Genomic DNA, 13,346 nt, shown 5'->3' on the forward strand with positions numbered 1-13,346 from the left:
GCTTCTACACTGCCAGGTTTGTGGCACCATTTTGGAAGGGCTCTAGTCAAGGGCATATTGGAGGCATAAGGTCCATAGGAGAAGGTGGGGGTGGGGTACATGGTGCCAGCAAAGTCCAGCTGGTCAGATGTGGGAGAGGACCTGCAACCTCCTAGGAAAACTCCTGCCCAGGCCAGCCAGGTTGGAGGGGACGGATCCACAGAAGCACAAGAGCTGAGGAGAGGGAGCTAGGTAGAAAGTGTTGGTGCTGTGCCGGTTCTACAGGTATCCATGTATCTAGGCTGCAGGGTGAGGGAAGGAAATGGCACCTGCCAGCTCTTTTGTTCTTAAAGTCTCCCCAAGATCCCTGCACCTCAAGCCTTTGGTCTGAGATTAGTAAATAAATCTCCTTCCTGTATACCCCAGGTGTTTCGTACTGCTGCTTCTGTGCTGTATCTCAATATTGTGCTGTCTCTTTGGGGTTGGGGACTCCACCCTCCTGGCTCTCCCAGAGCTGACCCTGCTAATTTTTAAAGTTCCAGGTATTAAGCCCCACTTAAGAGAGACTTAAAAGAGTCTTAAAAGAGACTGTTGAGTCTCTTGGTTCTCAAAGCCAAATGTTATGGGGATTCATCTTCCCTGTACAAGTCCCCCATGCCTAGGGTGTTTGGTGTGAGGGTCTGGTCCTCTCCTTTTTTGAGACCCACAATATCCCTTCTTTGCACAGAGTCCTGTGGGTATGTTTGGTTCCAGACCTCATCTTTGCATTTCCTACTCTCTTTGAGGTGGCCTCTTCTGTACATTTAGCTGTGGAGAGTCTGTTCTGCCAGTCTTCAGGTCTTTTTCTGGGTTGTTTACACTGATGTGAGTGTTATCTAGTTGTGTCTGTGGGAGGAGGTGAGCTTAGAATCCTCTGGCTCTACCATCTTCCCCAGAAGTCTCCTGACGTGCCAGCTTTCTTTCGGTTAGACTTTACCTAGCATTTCTTTTCTCCTTTCACGTTCAATATCTCTATGTCCTTATGCTTTAGATGTATTTCTTATAAAAAAAACATATTTCTGGCTTTTACATTTTTATCCAGGTTGAAGATTTTTGCCTGACAAGTTTTATCCATTTGAATTTTTTGTGACTTTATAAATTTAGAATAGTTTTGAATATCAGATTTCTGGTTTTTTCCAAATATTTTTTTATATTTCTTCCCTGCATTCTTTTGCAGTTATTTAATTTTTGTTCTTTATTTAGTTCATCACACACACATACACACACATACACACACACACCTGCATGCATATATACACGCATGCACATATACACGCACACACACATACACACACTTACACACTATGCTCTGTGTCTGTTATTATTATAGATATACTGAAAATTTTTATCATGTGTATTGGTCAACTAAGTCTAACAAAACATGACAGACTTGGTGGTTTAAACAACAGAAATTTATTTTCTTATATTTCTGTAGGATAAAAGTCCAAGATCAAGGAGCCACCAGGGTTAGTTCTGGTAAGGCCTCTCTTCCTGGCTTGTAGACAGCTTGCCTGCTCACTGTGTCTTCACACAGCCTTCTCTCTTTGCAGAAGCAGAGAGAAAAAGAGAGATGTCTGGTCTTTCTTCCTCTTCTTACAAGGACAACAATTTTATCACATTAGGGCCCTACCTTTGTGGTCTCATTTAACTCTAATTACCACCTTAAATTCCCTATCTCCAAAACAGTCACATTGGGTGTTAAGGCTTCAATATATGAATGTGAGGTGGACACAGTTCAAACTATAATGTCATGTATGCTTGATTTATAAAAATGTAAAAAGAATCCATTATTCCCTTCCTCTTGAACAGGACAAAGACCTTAGGACATTTCAACTATACCATCTCTTCCTGTTTATGTGTGGCCATTTTCTAATATTTTCTAGTTCTACTCTGTCATTCTCCTATAAACTATATAATTTTATTTTTTAAATCAATGCTTTGTACAATTATGTGCATATTTACTAATATCTTTGTTCACCATTGTTTCTTGCTTCTTGAACATTCTTTCTGGGTTCATACTCTTTCTGCCTGAATAGATCTTTTGAATATACTTCAGAGAGTACCTTTTGAGGGTAAACTCTCAGTTTTGTTTTATATAAAGGTCTTTACAATTCATGGAATATATTTTTGTGATTATAGATTTCTAGATTGACTATTTTTTTTCATTGCATATTGACACGTATTCCTACTGTCTTTTGACTGTTTTGCTGTTAGAAATAAGCTAGCTGTCATTCAAATTGCCATTCCTTTAACAGACAATCCTTTCTCTTTGGTTACTTTAAAGATGTGTATGTCTATGTGCATGTGTGTAAGTTGAATCTTTTCTAATTCTTTTTTTTAATGTTTATTTATTATTGAGAGACAGAGCATGAGCATGGGAGGGGCAGAGCGAGGGGGAGACACAGAATCCAAAGCAGGCTGCAGACTCTGAGCTGTCAACACAGAGCCCAATGAGGGGCTCGAACTCACAAACTGAGAGATCATTACCTGAGCCAAAGTCGGATGCTTAATTGACTGAACCACCAGGCGCCCCTTTTCCAATAATTCTTGAGAATTCTCAGCCATTATTTTCTCTGAGTCTCCAGTTAAACATATGTTAAACTTTATTATTCTGTCTTCCATGCTTTTTAACACCTTTATTTTCCTTCTGTGTCTTGCTAGACTACATTATGAATAACTTCAGATCTATCTCCCAGTTCATTAATTCTCCCTTCAGCTATGTCTATCTTTTTTGTTTAACTATTTACTGAGTATTTAAATCCAGTTATTTATTTAATTTTATTTATTTTAGGGAGAGAGAGAAAGGGAAAGAGTATGCATGAGCAAGGGAGAAGAGTAGAGGGCGAGAGAGAGAATCTTAAGCAGGTTCCATGCTTAGTGTGGAGCCCAACATGGGGCTTGGTCCCACAACCCTGGGATCATGACCTGAGCTGAAATCAAGAATTAGATACTCAGCCAACTGAGTCATCCAGGTGTTCCTAAATTCAGTTACTTAAATTTTAATTTCTATAAATTCTATTTGTCTCCTTTTAAGATTTGCTGGGTGATTTTTTTATAGTCTCTTTATCTTTGCTCATATTTTCCATTTCTTCTCTAATTTTGTTAATCATAAATTAATTTACTTATATGTCTAATGGCTCTAGTGTCTGAGGTCCTATAGATCGCTCCTTGACCTGTTTTTGTTTTCTGCTGTTTCCTCACTTTTCTTGCCTTTTGTGTGTGTGTGTGTGTGTGTGTGTGTGTGTGTGTGTGTGTGTGTATGTTTTGTGTTTTTAAATATTGAAATGGTAGGGGCACCTGGGTTGCTTATTCAGTTGAGCATCCAACTCTTGATTTCAGCTCAGGTCATGGTCCTAGAGTCATGGGACCGAGCCCCGCATCAGGCTCCACGCTGAGCATGGAGCCTGCTTAAGATTCTCTTTCTTTCTCTCTCTGCCCCTCTCCTCCACTTGCATACTCTCTCTCTCTCTCAAATTAAAAAATAATAATAATAAATAAATAAATAAATAAATAAATAAATATTGAAATACTAGTTTTTCTTGAAACTTCTGTGGGAATTCCTTAAGTCCTGGGTTGCAGCTGCATAGAACTTCTATATTATTGTTTTTCTTTTAACACACAGGTAACACCAATTCAGACTAAAAGTGGTCATGGTTAGGAGTTTTCAGGCTACATTATGTTTTCCCCTTAAGTCAGGATGAGATTTCCTTGCTGTCTATTTTTACAAAGAATACCTGTTTTATGAGTGTTCTCCTCCATGATTGCCCATGGAGGGTGGGCCTTAGGTGTTATCTGCCGTCCCAGCTCTCTCTGCAAAAGAATAAACTGATATCCTCAGATCAAAAAACTGCCTAGTCCCTCACTTAAGATTCCCATTTTCACTTTATTTAGGGTCAAGGCAAATCCCTTACTTTTGTATAGTTTTGTAATACATCTTAAGGTGCTTTTTAAATATTTAAACCACATTTTATTTAACAGGAGATCTGACTTGTCATATAGCTGAAGAGAAATCCACTGTTATTTATATATTATGTCAGTCATTTTTACTCCTATAGAAAGAAAAATATTTTTCCCAGTACACATATATTTTCATTTTCAGCTATTCATGAATGCATTACAAAGGAAATTTCTAAATATTTAACATTTAGGATAATAGCATTTTATTAAATAAACCTTGGATTTAAGTATGATTTTTGACATTGCTAGAAAAGTAGAATTTTTATAAAGAGTCTTCATGTCTTAAGTGCTTAATTTTAAATATCTTCCTGTTCATCATACTATTACTATATAATCTAATATTCCAATTCACAATATGCAAATACTTCTTTATTAACTACAGTGGATATAAATCACATTTCCAGGAGTCTTATTGATAACTTCAATTTTGTTACCAACTTCTCTGAATTGTTCAAGTTATTACAGATTTGATCCTTACCAGATCTTCATGAAGAGTTCATATTAGGAGTAGAAGGATCTCCTCTCATATTTTCTTTCTGGTCACTTATGTATTATCTTTATTCTGGGCTTTCTTTACATACATAATTTCCTATAGAAATCATTTAAATCCATATGTGTATTATGAGAGGGCTGTTTTAATTAAAACTACAAAGAATAATCTGTTATCCACTTAACCAAGTACATGTAAACTCAATATGCTGAGGGCTAACAAAGGAGACAGGACCCCGCTGTCAATCCCTCTTCACACTATGGAGCTTTTACTCTCCCCCCACCTTTTACCTATATTATCCACCAATGCATAGACCACCAAGGCACCAAGGTCAATCTGTGCAATAATTATTAGTTAAGATTCATTCATTCATTTATTTTTAATGTGAAACAGAAAATATTGCATTTTCCAATAAGATGCCAGATTGAATAAGCCCATTTACCTTCACCGTATCCTAAATCTCCATTACAACAAGAACAAATAGACCTTTTAAGTCATAAGTTACAATTCTATAAATGTCAAGAGAAGAGATGACAGCAAAATCATTTTGGAAGCTGGAAATTAAAAGGATGACTCAGTTATGTCATGAAAGTGGAATCTTAAATCAATGGTGAGGAAAGACAATAAACAATCCAATTTACATAGCAGCAGCCTTCAAAGTTTTTAAAATGTTGAAAATCAAGGGTAAGTAAAAAATGGCTTATGAAACATTAAATTCCCAAATTTCTTCCTCAACTCTACATAAATGCAACTGCTTCTCCTCCACCAGACAGAAGTGGAATATTTAGATCTGGTAAAGCAGAGGGTAAAGAGAGCTGGAACCTGTTCAGGTCACAGGAGGGTTTCACAGTGATAACTGGGGCAGTAGGAGGCATTTTATATGTCAAATGGTGAGAAACTTGCCTTCTACTCAACTGTTCCTGGGAGCCAGACATATACCCTCCAGGTGTCAATGGACAGGAGACCAGGGGTCCATCCCTGGGGAATGTAATCAACACAAAGAAAAGGTAAAAATATATAGAATTGGGTTTTCTCAGGGAAAAAAAAAAAGGCCCAGTCAGATGATACTGCAATGAAACCCACAATCAATGACAAATCCCAAAGCACATGTATAGAGCTTCCAAACAGTTTTCCACTGTCTTAAATATGAGCCAACATATCTGAAGAATATCTTGGGGATGAAAGAGAGAGTTCCAAAGAAACAAAAAGAAAGCAGAAAGCTGCAGGAAACGGAAACTGTGTAAGAAGGTGAAAACACAAGAAAAGAGACTATCATTAATATAGTAACAGAGAGGTAAACAAAGGAATTGCATTCATGGAATATATGAAGGGTGTTCTTTTTTTTCAGCATAGGTATGTTTAATACAATTTATGCTGTCTTGCACCATCCTTTTTTTAGTTTTTATTTTTAAATAAATTTACATTTTCACCTATTTCTAACCCCCCTCACCCCTTGCCTCTTGCAACCACCAATCTGTTCTCTGCATCTATGAGTGTGGTTTTTTTGTGGCTTTGTGCTTTTACTTTTTTAAAAGATTCCACATATAGTAGAGATTGTATAATATTTGTCTTTCACTGTCTGACTTACTTCATTTAGCGTACTTCCTTTGATTTCCATCTGTGTTGTCACAAACGGCAAGATTTCATTCATTTTTTTATGTCTGGATGATACTGCACTGTGTACATATACCACAATTTCTTTATTCATTCATCCATCAATGGACACTTAGGTTGTTTCCATATCATTGCTATTGCAGATAATGTAGCAATGAACATGGGTATGCGTATTTCTTTTCGAGTTAGGTTTTCCATTTTCTTTTCATAAATACCCCAAAGTAGAATTGCTACATCATATTGTAGTTCTTTTTTAGTTTTTTGAGGAACTTCCATACTGTTGTCCATTGTGGCTGCACCAGTTTACATTCCAACCAACAGTGCATAAGGGTTCCCTTTTCTCCACATCCTCACCAACACTTACTATTTCTTGTCTTTTTGATAACAGTCATGCTGAAAGGTATGAGGTGATAACTCATTGTGGTTTTGATTTATATTTCCCTGATCATTAAGGATGTTGAGCATCTTTTCATGTGCCTGTTGACCATTTGTATGTCATCTTTGGGAAAATGTCTATTCAGACCTTCTGCACATTTTTTGATTAAATTGTTTGGGGTTTTTGCTATTGAGCTGTATGAGTTCTTTATATATTTTGTATAGTAGCCCCTTATCAGGAATATGATTTGAAAATACTTTCTCTCATTTAGTAGGTTGTCTTTTCATTTTTGTTGATGGTTTCCTTTTCTGTGCAGCAGATTTTTAGTATGAGTCCTACTTATTTATTTTTGCTTTTGTTGCTTTTGCTTTTGGTGTCAGATTCAAAAAGCCATCACCAAGACCTATGTCGAAGAGGTTACCATCTAAGTTTTCTTTTAGGAGTTTTATGGTTTCAGACTATGTTCAAGTCTTTAACCCATTTTGAGTTAATTTTTGTGTATATTTTAAGACTGTGGCAAAATTTCATTGTTTTGCATGTGGCTGTCCACTTTTTCTAATACCACTTATTGAAGAAGCCCTCCTTTACCCCATTGGCTCCTTTGTCATAAATTAATTGACTATATCTATGTGGGTTTTATTTGGGGGCTTTCTACTCTGTTCCATTGATCTATGAGTCTGTTTTTATGCCAATTAGCACACTATTTTAATTACTATAGATTTTTAATGTAGTTTGAAATCAGGGAGCATGATGCCTCCAGCTTTGTTCTTTTTTCACAAGATTGCTTTGGCTACTCAGGGTGTTTTGTGGTTCCATACAAATTTTAGGATTGTTTGCTCTGTTTTTGTGAAAAATGTCATCAGAATTTTGATATCAAATTTGCATCAAATCTGTAGATTGCTTTGGGTAGTTTGGATACTACAGATTGCTTTTGAGTAGTATCAATTTTAACAATATTGATTCTTCTAATCTGTAAGCATGGAATATCTTTCCATTTGTGTCTTTTTCAATTTCTTCATTAATGTCTTCTAGTTTTCAATATACAGGTCTTTTTCATCCTTGGTAAAATTTATTTCTAGATATTTTATTATTTTGTGTAATTATAAATGGAATAGTTTTCTGCTTCTCCTGACAGTTCATTTTAGTGTATAGAAATGCAACAGATTTTGCATATGGATTTTGTTTGCTGCAATGTTACTGAATTTTTTTATTAGTTCTAACAGTTTTTTTCATGAAGTGTTTAGAGTTTTCTATATATAATATCATTTCATTACAAATAGTGACAGTTTTACTTCTTTCTTTCCAATTTGGATTCCCTTTCTTTCTTTCTTTCTTTCTTTCTTTTCTGTTTTGTTGCTGTTGTTGTTTTATTTTGTTTTTTTGTTTTTTGTTCTAGCTAGGACTTCCAATACTCTGTAGAATAGATGTGGTGATTGGGCATCCTTGTTTTGTTTCTGATCATAAAAGAAAGACTTTCAGCTTTTCACCATTGAGTATGTTATTAGCAGTGGCCTTGTCATATATGGCCTTTCTTATGTTGAGGTACATTTCCTCTGTACTCACTTTATTGAGAGTTTTTATCATAAATGATGGCTGAATTTTGTTAAACACTTTTACTGCATCTATCAATATGATATTTTTATCCTTCATTTTGTTAATGAGGTGTATCATATTGACAAGCTGCAGATGTTGAATCAGCCTTGTATCGCTAGAATAAATTTCATTTAATAATGGTATATGATCCTTTTAATGTATTCAATGTATTGAATTTGGCTTGCTATGATTTTGTTGAGGATTTTTGCATATATGTTCATCAGGGATAGTGGCATGTAATTATCTCTTTTTGTAGTGTCCTTGAATGGTCTTGGTATCATGGTAATTAATGCTGGCCTCATAAAATGAGTTTGGAAGAGTCCCTCCTCTTCTATTTTTTTGGAAGTTTGAGTAAGATTGGTATTAATTATTCTTTGAATGTTTGCTAGACTTCACCAATGAAGCCATCTAGTCCTGGACTTTTTTTGTTGAGAGATTTTAGATTACTGACTCAATCGCCTTGCTAGTAATCAGTGTGTTGACATTTTCTATTTCATCATGATTCAGTATTGGTACAATGTATGTTTCTAGGAATTTATCCATGAATGGAATTCTTTCAAAGAGGAACAAGAAGACAAAAAATAAAATGTGAACATAAATAAAATATAAAATATATAAAATGTAATTTAAAAATATGAAATGACATCATAAATAGAAAATTTAGTAGAAAAAAATAGAATGAAACAAGAGAAGAGAATAATAGGAAATTTCAGAAAAAGAATAGAGAAGACTGAGTGAAGACTAATCAAAAATTGAAGAAAATTTCCATAGTGGAAGAATATAATTTTTATGGTTAATAGTCCCACTGGATGCCCACATAAGAGATGAAACACACTCACATTGAGAAGGTTATTGATATTTCAGGATATTATGAAAAAAAGGGAAGATCCTAAAAGTTATCAGGAAAAGGAAAAAACTGATTCATTAAAAAGGATGAAAACCATGAATGGCTAGAAACTTCTCTATAGCAACATTGGAAATTCAAACAGTAGGGAAAAAATGCCTTCAACATTCTGCATAACATTTATTTTCAATCTTGAAATCAATATCCAGTCAAATTATGGATAGAAGCAAGAGGCTGGACTAAAGTCTAGGTAGATCTTTGCAGATGTAGAGAAGAAAATGACTGGACTTAGAAAAGGTTAGGAAGGCTTCTGAAAGAAGTGCTCTAAGACAGTGAAATTGGTAGAATACTTGGCGTAGGCTAAGTGTGTTGTTTGATTGTTCTGAGAGAAGATTCAAACAACCACAGAATGGTTGGGGCCATTTAGTGGTGGTTATTTAGAAAACTAAAAAACTTAGAAAATTAAGCAAACAAGGAGGGGTAGAAAAAGTACAAAACAGGAAAAGTAATATAGGTCATATTGCTCAGATGTTCATACATCTCTACTCTAGGCAGCATTCTGAACATTGAATTCTTCTCTAAATTATCATGTAGTCATAATGGGAGGATAATGGGGACGTGAAAAGTGTGAGTGTGTTCAGTGGTCAAGTCTATGAATGAAAGCGAAATTCCCATCGTCTAACATAGTAGAAATTTAATTGTAATGCCAACAACTGCGAAATAAATATATTATATCCTATGGATATTTTTAAGATAAGTGCAAATAAATACCCAAAAAGAGCTAGAAGATTTTAAACTGGCTGTCTTCAGCAAGCAGAAAATGATTAGCTAGAACTAAGATTTTGTATAATTAGCCGTCAATAATTATTTAAATGTAAATGGACACCCCTAACGTTTTCTTACCACTCTCACCCCAGTGAATTATTATGCACATGATTGAAGACCACTGGTTTAGCCTATGCTGGTTCATGTATGCATTTTTAGTAAGGAAGATTGGAAGGAAATGTTTAACATGCCCCTGGAATCTCCAGTCATAGCCACCAGGTGGCAATAGTGAGTTATATCTGGACCTGCAAGATTTCTGTTCTGAAATGTCCCTTGAGCACCACCCATGTGATGATGTCATGGGATTGACATTTGGTCATGTCTTAGACAAAATTTGTCTGTCACTTGGAAGAATTTGTAGTAGGTACATTCACAAGGTCTTAGATGTCATATTTGTGTGAAATAACAAACAATTGGGATTGAATAAAAACAGATTACAATTGCTATGATAAAAGCAATATGAAATGTAATTAAGTATAAAGTCTTAGGTGTAGATTTAAAAACACATAAATAAAAAGTGTTCTGGAAAGTCAAATGGTACAAAATAAATAATTGACTGGAAACTCAGATATGTGGATTCTGGTTTCAGTCCTACAGTGACCAGCTATGTCACATTTAAGATGAATTTTGGTCTTCTGAAAAATGTACCACGTAATCTCTAAATACTTGTCTGCACTAATAGTCTACAATTCTTTTATATATTGGGAAAACTCTTTTATGATTGTAGAAGATACAAAAAGTATCAAGAAGACAGAAGATACCCCCAATTCTATTGTTAATATTTTGACATTTTTCATTTTGGGCTATTCCTAGGCATTATGTGTGTGTGGATATATTTTTATTATAAAAATTACTTTATTCTGAATATTTAAATTCACGTAAGTCCCCCATCATGAAACATTATAAAGCAAGCATTTTCCCATTCACAGTATGTCCATGGCAATGTCCTTTGGTCTTCTTAGTACAGGAAGTCTTCTCTGGCCATGTTATCCCTGACTGTCTCCAGCTTCACCCCTCTAGATGTTTTGCATCTCTTCTTTTCTTTGCATAGGAATCATTTTGCCCTCCCAAACTCTTAGGAGAAAGTACACCAAACACACACATGCATGCACACACACACACACATACACACACACACACCAAATTCCTCATCTACTTATGGAAGAATGTAGTGCTTATTTTATTGTCCTCATATCTGCGAACACATGCTCTTGACTTTCTAGTCCAAATGACTTATTACAAATCTCTTTTGGGCCCTTTGGTCAACCCTTGGTCTCAGGTTGAAACCACTGTCTTCAGCAAAAGACTAACCTGCTGAGGACTCTCCTTTCCATTGTTTTTGTAGTTTCTGTACCAGTAGTTGGCTCAATTAGTGGCTTGTCTCAGGCTTTCTTAAGGGATGTATCCATAAGAGACTCTTAAATATGGAGAACAAACTGAGGATTGCTGGAGGGGACGTGGGTGGGAGGATGGGTTAATGGGTGATGGGCATTAGGAGGGCACTTTTCACGATGAGCACTAGGCGTCATATGGAAGAGATGAATCACTGGGTTCTACTTCTGAAGCCAAGACTGTACTGTATGTTAACTACCTTGAATTTAAATTTAAAAGAATTTTTTTAAGAACAGCTCTAGTTTTCTGCCCACTGACCTCCACTACTGTCTCTCTGGACCTCAGTTACCCCTTACTATAACATCATCTCCTCAATAAATTCGACCCAGTAATCACATGACCTAAGCCAAAAACAGCAACAAAAAAAAACAAACAAAAAACAAAAACAAAATCAAACAATAGAGCTGACTGCATGGGGTTCACATTTACTGGATGATAACAGAATTGTTGCACCCCATCCCACCTCCCAACACTTGCACTTAACCCTTAACATGTATTATGATATATTAGTGTTACAATTTATTGCAGAATTTAAATTTAACTTGAATTTTTAATGTTTCTAAATTGTCCATAATATTTGCATAAATATCACCTTATGTGCAGTAGCATTAATGTATGTTTTAAAGGTCTATACAGAGGGGAAAGTATGGGAAGTCCATAAAGGATAAAACATGGTGAATATATTAGTATTTTCCTATTTTGATTTTTAAAATTTTATATCAGTCAATGCATTTTAGTCATTGTGCTTTATATACATATATAAACACCTATATATGCATATATTTGCAGTTCAGCTTTTATATGAAATCCAGTTTTTTCTTTGTAGTTTTGAAAGTGTTTTTTGTAATTTTGAAAGTTTTAATGTGTCAGAATTATTATACACATTACATCTTTAAGTTTCCATTCTTGTTATCAGTTTAATTGTATCCAAATTATATATCACTTTCTGGTTTCTCTTTGGTCTTTTCTGTAGCAAAATAGATCATTTTTAAGCCCTAAATTTCATTTGTACCACTATAATAATTTTTAAAGATATTTTGCTATTTTATTTACATACCATTTATTTTTCAAATTTTCAATGGCAGCTTTTATTGTGGAAAATACACATCATTTCCATGTAGGAAATGTAGGAAATATTAGACAAAAGGAGACACTTACAAATTATTTTAGGTGAAGAGTAGATACCCAGAGGGCTAACTTTTAAGTTAATTAGAAGGTAAGAGGCAAATTACAATCAATGCACCAGACCCTACAATGCTAAGTCATTCCCACATCCATGATGGTTTTCAGTGAATAGAAAATATTTCCTTTCTGTGATTTCTCCCAAAGATCTTTCAGTGCATATATCACAGATAGCATACCTATCTGTATGGAATAGGGAGATTCCTCTATTTGTATATTTTAAAAATGCATCTATATTTTTTTAAGGCTGAAATGTGTGGGACAGGTCTCAAATAGGCAAGACTTGATAGATAAATACCCATAAGGAAGCTATTACAGTAGCCCAAATCAGATTTGATTTATACCAAAGTGATAGCAGTGGAGATGAACACGAAAGATGGACATGATTTGGGAGGGTGAGGAAGAGAATGTTTTCAAGGAGCACAAGCAATATAGTGTAGTGGCTGAGGTTATGAATTGTAAAACAAGACTACACGGCTTTAAAATCCAAGCGTGCCATTTTCAGACTATGTGACCTTGGGCAAGCCACTTAACTTTATCTCATGTCTTCATGTGTAAAATGGGATAACAGCGCTCACCTCTTTGTGTTGTAAGAGTAAAGTGGATTAAGTTGTTTATTTAATTTTAACTTAGAACGGTGTTTATTGTACACTAAGCACACTATAAGTATCTGTAATTATAATGATGATGATACTACCAGATTAATTAGGTGATCCTGAAGAAGAACTACATTTGAGGAAGGAAATGGTGAGTTTGGTTTTGAACATTTTGGGATTGAGGTTTTATTTAAGACATTCAAATTATGTTAAACAGTTAATTGGGTATGTAGGTCTAAAAGGAGAAGTCTGGGCTGAAGAACAGAATTGATGGTCTGGTGTATCTATATTCATTAAACCAGTGAAAATATATGAGATTTCCTAAGGATAAACATTGCAGTGAAAAGAGACAGGTGCCCATGACATAGTTTTCAAGAAATTCCAGTTTTAAGGAAAGATGAGGGAAAATGAACTGACAAGGGAGACAGAGAAACAAGCAAAGATGTAGGAGAACACCCA

General features: G+C 35.1%; 1 protein-coding gene across 2 annotated transcripts in view; it reads left to right on the forward strand.

Annotated features, from left to right (window-relative positions):
- Positions 1 to 13,346, forward strand: part of SLC13A1 (solute carrier family 13 member 1) — a 143,135-nt gene that overhangs the window by 52,544 nt on the left and 77,245 nt on the right. The gene's annotated exons all lie outside the window — the stretch shown is intronic.

This window comes from Neofelis nebulosa, chromosome 4 (assembly GCF_028018385.1).
Source record: "Neofelis nebulosa isolate mNeoNeb1 chromosome 4, mNeoNeb1.pri, whole genome shotgun sequence".
NCBI lineage: Eukaryota > Metazoa > Chordata > Mammalia > Carnivora > Felidae > Neofelis > Neofelis nebulosa.